The sequence below is a fragment of the Furipterus horrens genome, unplaced genomic scaffold (assembly GCF_987537825.1).
Source record: "Furipterus horrens unplaced genomic scaffold, mFurHor1.1.pri manual_scaffold_8, whole genome shotgun sequence".
Taxonomy (NCBI): Eukaryota; Metazoa; Chordata; class Mammalia; order Chiroptera; family Furipteridae; genus Furipterus; species Furipterus horrens.
Genome location: NW_028327178.1, coordinates 103,609,356 through 103,618,835, shown reverse-complemented (window position 1 = coordinate 103,618,835; position 9,480 = coordinate 103,609,356). Strand labels below are relative to the sequence as shown.

At 52.7% G+C, this 9,480-nt stretch overlaps 1 protein-coding gene across 2 annotated transcripts in view; it reads left to right on the top strand.

Annotated features, from left to right (window-relative positions):
* The first annotated feature begins 2,205 nt into the window (after window positions 1–2,205).
* RIPOR3 (RIPOR family member 3) overlaps window positions 2,206–9,480 on the top strand; it is a 58,596-nt gene continuing 51,321 nt past the window's right edge. For both annotated transcript variants that reach the window (XM_090286563.1, XM_090286562.1), the window contains exon 1: window positions 2,206–2,461. The gene's annotated coding sequence lies outside the window, so the exon portion shown is untranslated. The remainder of the gene's footprint in view (window positions 2,462–9,480) is intronic.

Genomic DNA, 9,480 nt, shown 5'->3' with positions numbered 1-9,480 from the left:
GAGTAGGTGACATGGTTTCCTGAAACCAAGTCTGCTCTTTCCAACATAGCTTTTCAAGGACACATCTGCTGTCCTCGTTGCCGAGGCCGCTGCGGCCTCACTGGACAGCTCCTTTGCTCTTAACGAATTTCGCTCAGTGATAACTCACTCTTGGCTCAAGGGGTCCCAGCGTCTCGGCGGAGGTGATCCAACTGGAGCGTTTGCAGAATTTCTGGGTTCACGCCTCAGGACTGCTGGTTTTTTTCTCCGCTGACGAATTGTAGAATTCTTTGAGTTTGTCCAGGGAGGCAAACGGGTGGTTGAAATGTTCTCCTGGTGTGAGGCACAGGGTCCCTGGAGAAGGAAGCTGGTAGGGACCCAAGTAACAGACAGAGCCATTTTCGTTTTTTGAAATGACGCTATTACAGGTCAGAGGGTCACCCTTAAACCTTTCGCCTCCCCCTTTCCCAGAGGCAATGACTCAGTTTGCTTTATATCCTTCCAGACTAGTTTCCTGGCTTTATAAGGGTTTCCATAGCATTTCATCTTATGTGTGTGCGTAAGGGTTAGGGTTACACAGTCAGGATTATACCGAACGGACCATTCGGATCCTCTTTTCACTCAGGATCACATCTTGGAGAGCCATCTCTGTTGTTACATACAGACACTGCTCGCTCTTTTTATTTTTCTAAAAAATTTAAAAATATATATGTTTATTGATTTGAGAGAAAGAGGAAGGGAGAGAGAGAGAGAGAGAAACATTAATCAGTTGCCTCCCATACGTGCCCTGACTGGGGATTGAACTCATAACCTAGGCATGTACCCTGATGAGGAATCGAACCCACAACCTTTCAGTGTACAGGACAACGTAGACTCCAGCCAACTGAGCCACACTGGCTAGGGCACACTCACTCTTTAAACTGCTGCCTGGTAAAGCATTGTACAGCTCTTCTACACTCAGTTTAACTGGTCATTATTTGATCGATATTTACTTTATTTCCTGTGATAAACCATTTTTTCTAGCAAACCTATAGGTGTATGCCTCCCAATGCTCAAGCGTGAGTGATGTCTGGGGTGTCAGCCTTTGCTCACTTTCGGTTTTCAAAGCTTTTGTCAAGTCACCCTTCAGAGTATGTGTGTGTGTGTGTGTGTGTGTGTGTGTGTGTGTGTGTGTGTGTGTGTGGTAGAGGGGAGGGGCAGGTGTCAGTTTCTGTTCTTTGGGGCCGTCTAGTCCTGGTTTCTTGTCTGCAGTGGCTGTAGAGTGGAAGGGAGCCAAGGCGAGAGAGAAATTCATCTCTAGGTGTTACGGGCTGGGAGGCACCGCGGGGCCGGGCCTCCAGTCAATGAGGACTTTGTTCCTGGGCGCATCCCTGAGCAGAATCCAAAAGCAAGATGTGCGGAGGTGATACAAGGAGCCTGGGACCCCACCCCTCAACTCAGAGCCACTAAGTTTCTAGGGGTCTTACACACGCAAATGTAACAGGGGGGTGTGTGTGGGGGGGGGCAGACCCTGAAATAATTAGGTTGTAAAAAGAAGGGGGGAGCAGATAAAGAAGCTGACTAGTAACTAGAAAGACATAAAGGGAAAAGGAGAAGCCAATTTGCATCCTAGGAGAAGGGGGAGGTGCAGAGGGGGCGAAGGGGCTTGGGGGGAACCCAGGACCAGAGGGAGGCATGTGTGGAGGACCAGATCCGGTCAGAGGAGGGGACAGATGGCAAAGAGGGTAGGAGGGAGGGAAAGGGGAGAGCGTGAGGGGGCGCAGAAAGTGGTAAGGTAAGCAAAGGAAAGCGGGGGTGCGGGGGGGGGGGTTGCTGCGACCCTGTCTGTTTGCGATTAGCACGCAGCCCAGTGCAGGATGGAGTAAACAGAAACTTCTCGGAGTCCCCACACCCCCCTCTGAGGCAAAGCAGAAATCAGATGCTTCATGATTAATCGCGGAGAGTGCAGGACAGGACCACAGACGCTGCGCGCACTTGAAACTCTCTGCCTTTTCCCAGTCCCTTTGCCAAGATGGGAGTGGAGGGTGGGACGTGAGGGGGTGGGGGCCCCGCCTGCTGGGGGCCAGCATGGAATTCTCCCTGGCAGAGCTCAGAGTGACACTGACGGGCAATCGCTGCGTCCAGAGCAGCAGGCAGCATCCGGGGGAGTGGGGCCCACTGGGGGCGCCCCAGGCGGGCTTCCTGGAACCAGGGCTCCTCGCTGGCCGCCTGCACCCTGCTACGGGCCAGATAAGAGCGCAGCTGCACTATCAGTGCCTGCAGCGCCCTCTCCCCAAGACACTGCAAAGACGACAGGGACAGCGGGCTCCTCGGAGGTGATCCCCCGATCGGCCAGGCTGGACAGGCTTCCTTCAGTCCTGGCTCATCTCCTCGCGCCCCGCAGTGGACGGGAGCCCACGCTTGCTTCAGCCATCAATCCGCTGGGTTCTTTCTTTCGAGGGGGATGGCGTGACAGGGTCCTAAAAGTCCAGACCTGCGGACGGTGAGTGCAAAGTGACTGCTCCGGTTGTGGCTGGTGTGGGGACCAGACTCTAGAGGGAGGTGAGGTGTGGGGAGGGCACATGTCCTCACGTTCCAACCTGGAGCTCCCAAAGCTGGTGAAGGGCGTCTGTGTTGAAGCTGAGATGGCATTGCAGTACCCTGCTGTGTGGCCTTGAGCAAGTTCTTTTCCCTCTCTGGGCCTCTGGGTTCTTGCTATGACTGCTATTTCTTGTGTGTCTGCTGGGTGCCAGGTACTCTGCTAGGCTTTTGAAACTTTAGCTTGAGGAATCCCTATAAGCTCCCATGGAGTAGGGTTTTATTATTATTATTATTCTCATTGTACATGGAGCATACAGAGGCTCAGAGAGGTGAAGTGACTTGCCCAGGGTCACACAGCTGGTCAGTGGCAGAGATGAGAATCAGAGCTCTTGCTGTTTTTTTTTTTTTAACTTTATTTTCACTAAACTCTCCATGCCCCCCATAGTCTGTACTCTCTGTTCTGTGAATCTGTGATCACCCCAGGAAGCAGGGGTGAAGGAGGAGGGAGTATTATCTGGAGGAGAGAGGGGGAGAGGTCCGACAGAGGATGAAGCAACAGGCTGAGCAGCCTTTAGCTAGTTGGATTGTGTATCAGCCCAGGGAGCAGGCATGCTGTCCTGGGATGGCCGAGGGCCCTGACTTGAATGAGGAGTGCCCGTGTCATCTGCTGCGTTCGCTGCTCGGTTGTAGGGGGCTCCTGGGTGTGAGCAAAGAGGGTTAATGTTCGGCAGGGGTGGGGAGAGCTGTGGGTAGAAAGAGTGGCACATGCCTCTACTAGGTTTTGTTCCCATTTCATTTTGCTCTTTTGAAAATGTGTTTCAAATCATTCTGGGCCCCCATCGCTCCTCTGGACGCAGTGGAATTGTGAAACACATACAGTGTTTTCCGCATGTCTCTCCCGGGGGATTCACACATTCATATTATCACAGGCTATTTGCATACACGTCCCTGCAGCTGTGGCCGGCGGGCAGCCAAGAGATAAGAAATGCATGGTAGGGCCACGGCAGGAGGGAAATCCCTCAGGTGCCAGGCATGTGGGCAGAGTTGGAGGTCCTGGGACCCAGATGTGGCCTCCTGCTTTCTCTTCCCTGGAAAATTCCATCCCACAGCGGCTCTGTACTGACTCAGACCTCCTGTCATTTTAGAGACTGGCTCTGCCTTGGGCTCAAGCAGAGACCTGAGTGGTGGTCCCAGCTGTAGGGTGATTAACTTGTCCCAGAATCCTCATCTGTCCCAGGCAAACCAGGACTGCTGGTCACCCTAATCATAAAATCTGTGCTCCAAAGAGTATTTACATCTATTGTAGCTGTCTGGTAGAAATACTGCAGAACGGTGTACTATGGCGCGTTTCTTCCCAATTTCATTTTTAGCGACGTCAAGTTCATAGCCTAATACTGGCCACATCGGAAACATGTACCCTTTGGGAATGACAAACGAGTACAGGGCTTATTGTTCTGTTCATTGTCTAGATTCGAGAACGCGAGGGAGAAAAAGTTAGCAATGCAGATTAAACATAAAAGACTGTTCTCTCTTGCTGTTACTTCGAGAATAGCACCAATGAGAAGTTGCTCATTTCACTGACAAACAAGTTAAGTTCCAACATGCTCTTTGTTGGGTCATGTTGTTCTTACCCCTTAAAGTAAAATTGAATATCAACCAACATTCCTGAAGAACTACAGTCGCGTATCCACTACAGCCATAGGTTGACTACAGATAGAAGAGTGGAGGGGGAAAAAAAATCAATGAAAACATTCTGTGTCAGTCAATTGATGATATGAAGTTTACAGAAAAGAGCATTGTAAATTTTATTCTTATTTGTAAATTGTGTGAGATCCACCTTTTCCATCAATACAATCTCTATTACACCTAAGTGTATGTATGTGTGCATGCGTGTGCATAAGCGTGGGCATATATTGGTGTATGTGCACACAAATGCGCACACAGGAGCGCGCACACACACAAGCACACAGAGACACACTTTCTCCAGGAGAGCTGGTTGCTGGCCCTTTCCCAGCACACCACCGGCCCCATGGCACACACGTGTGCTTGTGCTCAGAGTCTCAGAAGCCCTGTCATGGGCCGTCCTCAGCCCTCCCCGAGAAGGATTAAAACTGCAGCCTTGGACACAGTTCTCTCAACTCCTCCTCTCGGCTAAAACAAGCCGACAGCCAGACTGCTCTCTCCTGCTTTGATGCTCGGAGTGGACGCAGGGCTTGGGAGGGGTAGGAGATGTCGTCCACGCGTGCAGCCTCCTGGCGGCCCATCAGTGGCAGCTGCCTGCTCATTCCACTCCGTTTCAGGTCTCGCCCCTGCCATCCCGCATTTTCACGCACGGTGAACAATTTTCTAATGCAAACGGCATCTTGGCACAAGTAGAAGGAACTGCTAAGCCAAAACTATAGGAAAGTTAAGACAACTTTCTATTTTTAGAAACTTTAGGAGCCAGGTGGGCCCTTTCCAGCTCTCCCAAGCCAGCAAGCACGAGAGGAAAATATTTCTCCTTTCCAAGTTCCGCCTTCCTTACCGTCCAGGCCAAGGAGGGGCCCAGGTAGGGACACTGGCTAAGAGGAGCACTCTGTGGCGGCAGAGGGGAGCTGTGCCACAGCAATTTTAAAAAGAACTAAAAATGGGATTTGTTATCATTTCATTGTGCATGGTAGGAAGGGCAATCCTGAGCTTAGAAAATCTTCACTCCAGGTCATTGAGAGCCAGGTGTGCCTCTTCTTCCAGACCATTCATTCACTCATATTCATAGTTTTCAAAAATGAGATCCCTGTCCATTCTGTTCTGGCCCCCCCCCCCCCTTTTTTTGATCCTCACCCTAGGATATATTTAGAGAGAAACACTGATTGGTTGCCTCCCATATGTACCTAGACTGGGGATCGAACCCATGACCTTTTGTTGCACAAGAGGACGCTCCTAGGATACTCCAACTAATTGAGCCACCCGGCCAGGGCCTGCGTCTTCCTTTTTACACTCGACCACGTACCCTGGATGTTCTCCCTGTTAGTCCCTGAAGACCTAAACCATTCCTCCCTGCCTGTTTTCTTCAGTGCTGTAATCCATAGTAGGCACTCAGCAAATGCTTGTTGCACACAGTAGGGACTCAATACATTCTTGTGGGAATACTTGCTTTGCTATGTTGCCAAGGGCGATACAGAATCCTGAGTTAGTCACCAGGGACCTCCAGCGGCATGCCCTAGTTCATTTATGAGCACCCCATTTAACAGCCTGTGCTGGCTCTCCAAGTGGCCCCTCATTTGCATAACAGTGAGAGTCGTGGAAACGGCATCTTCAGAGGTGCCTGCCAGACCAGGTTCCCCGCCCTTCCTGGGGCCCCCTGCACTCACCTCCTCACCTGTCCCAGGTGGGCTTCCAAGGCCCCAGAAATGACACTCTCTTCCTGACCTGCATCCAGATAAACCCCGAGTCAGGCAGATGCTCGGACTGGATTTGGTGGTGGTCGGCTAGCTGTTACTGTGTTGCCCCTTGAATTGAACCCCCAGCCCTACCCCAGCGCTGCTGGTGGCCCTCCTCTGAGGACCATGGCCAGCATTGCCTTCCAGACTCACCCCGTGGAGGGGAGGGCACCCCCTGCAGGTGGAAGCCTGAGGAGGGGGCACAGTGTTCCCTCCAAACACACCGCTGGACACCTCCACTCACCAGGGACCAAATAGGCTTGTCCCCGGTTAACCACAGAGGGAACAGCCTCAGGTCTTTCCTCACTTACCCAGGGAGAGGGGTCCCCTTAGAGCCCTGGTCCCCAATCCAGGTCTAGAGAGCTTTCCTCTGGATTTTAAAAAATGGGCCTCAGGCAGAATTGAATTAGTCATCACCTCGTCATCAGACACCAAAAGAGGTGCCTGAGGGGCCCCCTTTACCCTCCCATCAAAGCCTCACTACACCTATTTAGGAAATAAAAAACACCTGTACACCCATCACCCACCGAGAAGCAGCACCCTGACAAGTCTTCATATCCTCTCCTGTGCTGCCTCCCCCGGCAGTAGCTGCAGCTTGAATTTTGTGGGTATCCCCTCTGCCCCTCTAATACGCCAGAGCTCTTGTCCAGAAGCCTCATTCCATGTTCTTCCCTTGTGCATGTTGTTTCCGGGGGGCGTGTGTGTGTGTGCTGGTTCCCGAAATAGCCCTGGCGGACGCTCACCCGCGTAAGACCACCATGGCAGTCGCGGGAGCTGAGGGGGTGGGGGTGGGTATCGACTCCACTCCAACCAGTGCCGGAGGCACCCCAAAGCCAATAGCTGCTCCTAGAGGAGGGAAGTGGTGCTGGGCAGCAGGAGAGCCATGTCCACTCCAGGCTGGGCTGGTTTGCGCCCTTGACCTTCGTGACCATCTTAGTGTAGAATACGCCGACGCGGTTGGATGGTGACCGGCATGGCCACCTCTGGCCTCGTCTGGGTGAGGCTGTAGCCGCGCATGGGGTGCTGCACACAACATGTCTGGAGTACCTATTCTGAAGGGTAATTCCCAGGGATAAAGCATGTTTAAGCATTTTTTTTTTTTTTTTTTTTTTTTGGCGGGGGGTAGGGTGAGGGTGAGGGTGGGGAATTCCATTTCTGTTGCCAATTAGTTCTGCTTGAGAACAGCTTTTCTCAACACCAGCGCTTTGGCCGCCCCGGCCTTGAGTTCTGTTGATGAGCTCGAAGTGGGGAAAAAACTGATTTTTCTTTCCTTCCTCTGTCCCCAACCGTGAAACCCGGCTGTTAGTGATGAAAGGGGTCCTGTGGATCGTATCATTTTCCTTGTCATGACTCCAGGAAAGGCTATCAAAATAATCAGTGGGCCCCGCTGGCCATAACTGACTGGAGAGAGAAGTTGGTTACCCCAGCGTCTGAGTTATCACGATCTGGTTCAGACGGGTCTCTTCTAATGACACCTGCTCCCCCTGCCAGCGCAGGGTGGGACGTGCCGGAGGTTGTCTGCATGGTTTTCTTCTTTCCCAGGTTCCGGAGTGCTCCTGGCTGGGGGAGACTGGCGAGACAGAGAGGCTGGGAGGCCGTGTGGCAGAGTGGTCCCCAGAGTGGCTCTGATGCCCATTGTCTGCCCCAAATCCTGGCTGCACCATTTTTAGCCATGACCTGGTGTCAGGGACTTGACCTCTCCATGCCTCAGTTTCCTCATTTTAAAGTGATGATCATGGTCCCGCCCCTGGAGATTGATGTCAGGATGAATCCACGTAGATGAGGCCCCGCCCATGTGTAGAGTTCTTCTCAAATGTCAGCTTTCAGTATTTGCTCGTGACCCTCCCACTCTTCCTCCACTGACACTTGAGTCGTATGCGGCCGTGCCAGAGCGTCTTGGTCCAGGCTGCTGTTGATGGACGTGAGATCGGTTCCCGTCTTTTGTGTTCGCAAATAATGCTGCATTGAATAACCTGTGGCTTTGTGCACCCAGCCCTCCCCGAAGGTATGCGAGCCCCGCGATAACCTTGGCACTGGACCTTCCTTCCTGCAGCCTGCAGAACGAGGAGAGGTGCACAGGGCGAAGGGCCAGCCCTGGCCTGGCATGCAGACAGGCCTGTGTGGCAGGGCGGGGCGGCAGGCAGCACAGATTCCTCCGGAGTCCCTCAGGGAATGAGGTGCCAGGGGATAAGTTTCAGAAGGTTGGGGCTGGGGCCCTCTGGCCCTCAGGTTCCTGGTAAATGCCCTGACATGGTCTAAAGAGAGAAAATATGTGCCTTGCAGGTTGTGCCAATGCTGTGTGAGCCTCTTCCTCCAGGAAGCCCCCTAGGATTCCCCCCCAACACCTTTAACTATCTCTGCAGGGATTTAGCACCCATGGTGTACAGCCTCATTTTGAGAGGGTGAGGGCACAACCTGAGATGTGGAGTCAGGAAGGCCAGACTTCAGTCCTGGCTCATTAGTGCCACCACCCATGTCACCCCTGGGCCTCCACATCCTCCTCTGCATGAACAGGAAAATAATGATAACAACATCTCAGGAAGGTTTTATGAGGTCTCAGTGACGTAACGTGTGTGACTTGTTTGACCTTGCGTTGGACACTAGAACTACAAGTTCATGTGAGGACTGTCACATTTATGGGAGGTTCCGGGTGTCCCCACAGCCGCCCACTGGGCTGTGGGTACTCACAGTAGCAGCGCCTGTGTTGGAAGCAGAGTTTAAAGGGGGTACAGCCTCACTGTGAGGCCTTCAGCTCCCTCTGAACTGCATTTTCTCTGGAAAATGGGGGTTCTGATGACACGGACCTTGCAGGTCTGCGACGAGAGTCCAACGAGGCCAAGCACATAACGCTTGGGATCTAGCAAATGCTCAGTAAATGGTGGCTCCTGCAGATATCGCTAAGCATCAGCGTTAAGAGTTGCAAGGAACCTCCCAGAATCCGGGGTGGCATCGAGCATGCAGCTGGCGCTTTGTGAATACAAAGAGATTCACCCACGGGCCAAGTCCGCGTGTTATGAAGCAGGATCTGGGGGAGGCACAGATAGAGGCCCAGTTCCCTCCTTGCTAACTCCTCAGGGAGGACAGAGAAAAGTAGCCCAGGACAACCTGTGGTTGTCATCTGCTCCAGCTCACGTCTGTGAGATGACAGACCAGGCACCATTACCCCCAGTTTATAATGGAGAAAACGAGTGCCCAGAGAGGGAGGCCTGACCCCGTGCAGATCCGCTGTCCTGCCTCTCGGGCAGTGGTCTTCACCCCGACCCTCAGCCCGTGCAGGAAATGGACGTGGGGGTGTGGTCCAGGATCCCTCAGGGACCGAGGCGCCCTTGCACATTTCTGACATTTTTGCATCTTGGGACAAAGGGTGAAGAAACTCGGATGAACTGTTCTGGCTTCCTGGTGGAAAAATACTCCGGACCTGGGCTGGGGATCTTTGCTGTTGGGTTGCATCATGAGGGTGGTTTTGCCTGTAGTTTGCTCCTTTCCTCCCATTCTACTGCTGAGGGGCAGCAACTGCAAAAAAACCCAGGTCGGGTAAGTCCAGGGATGACCTTAGACTTGT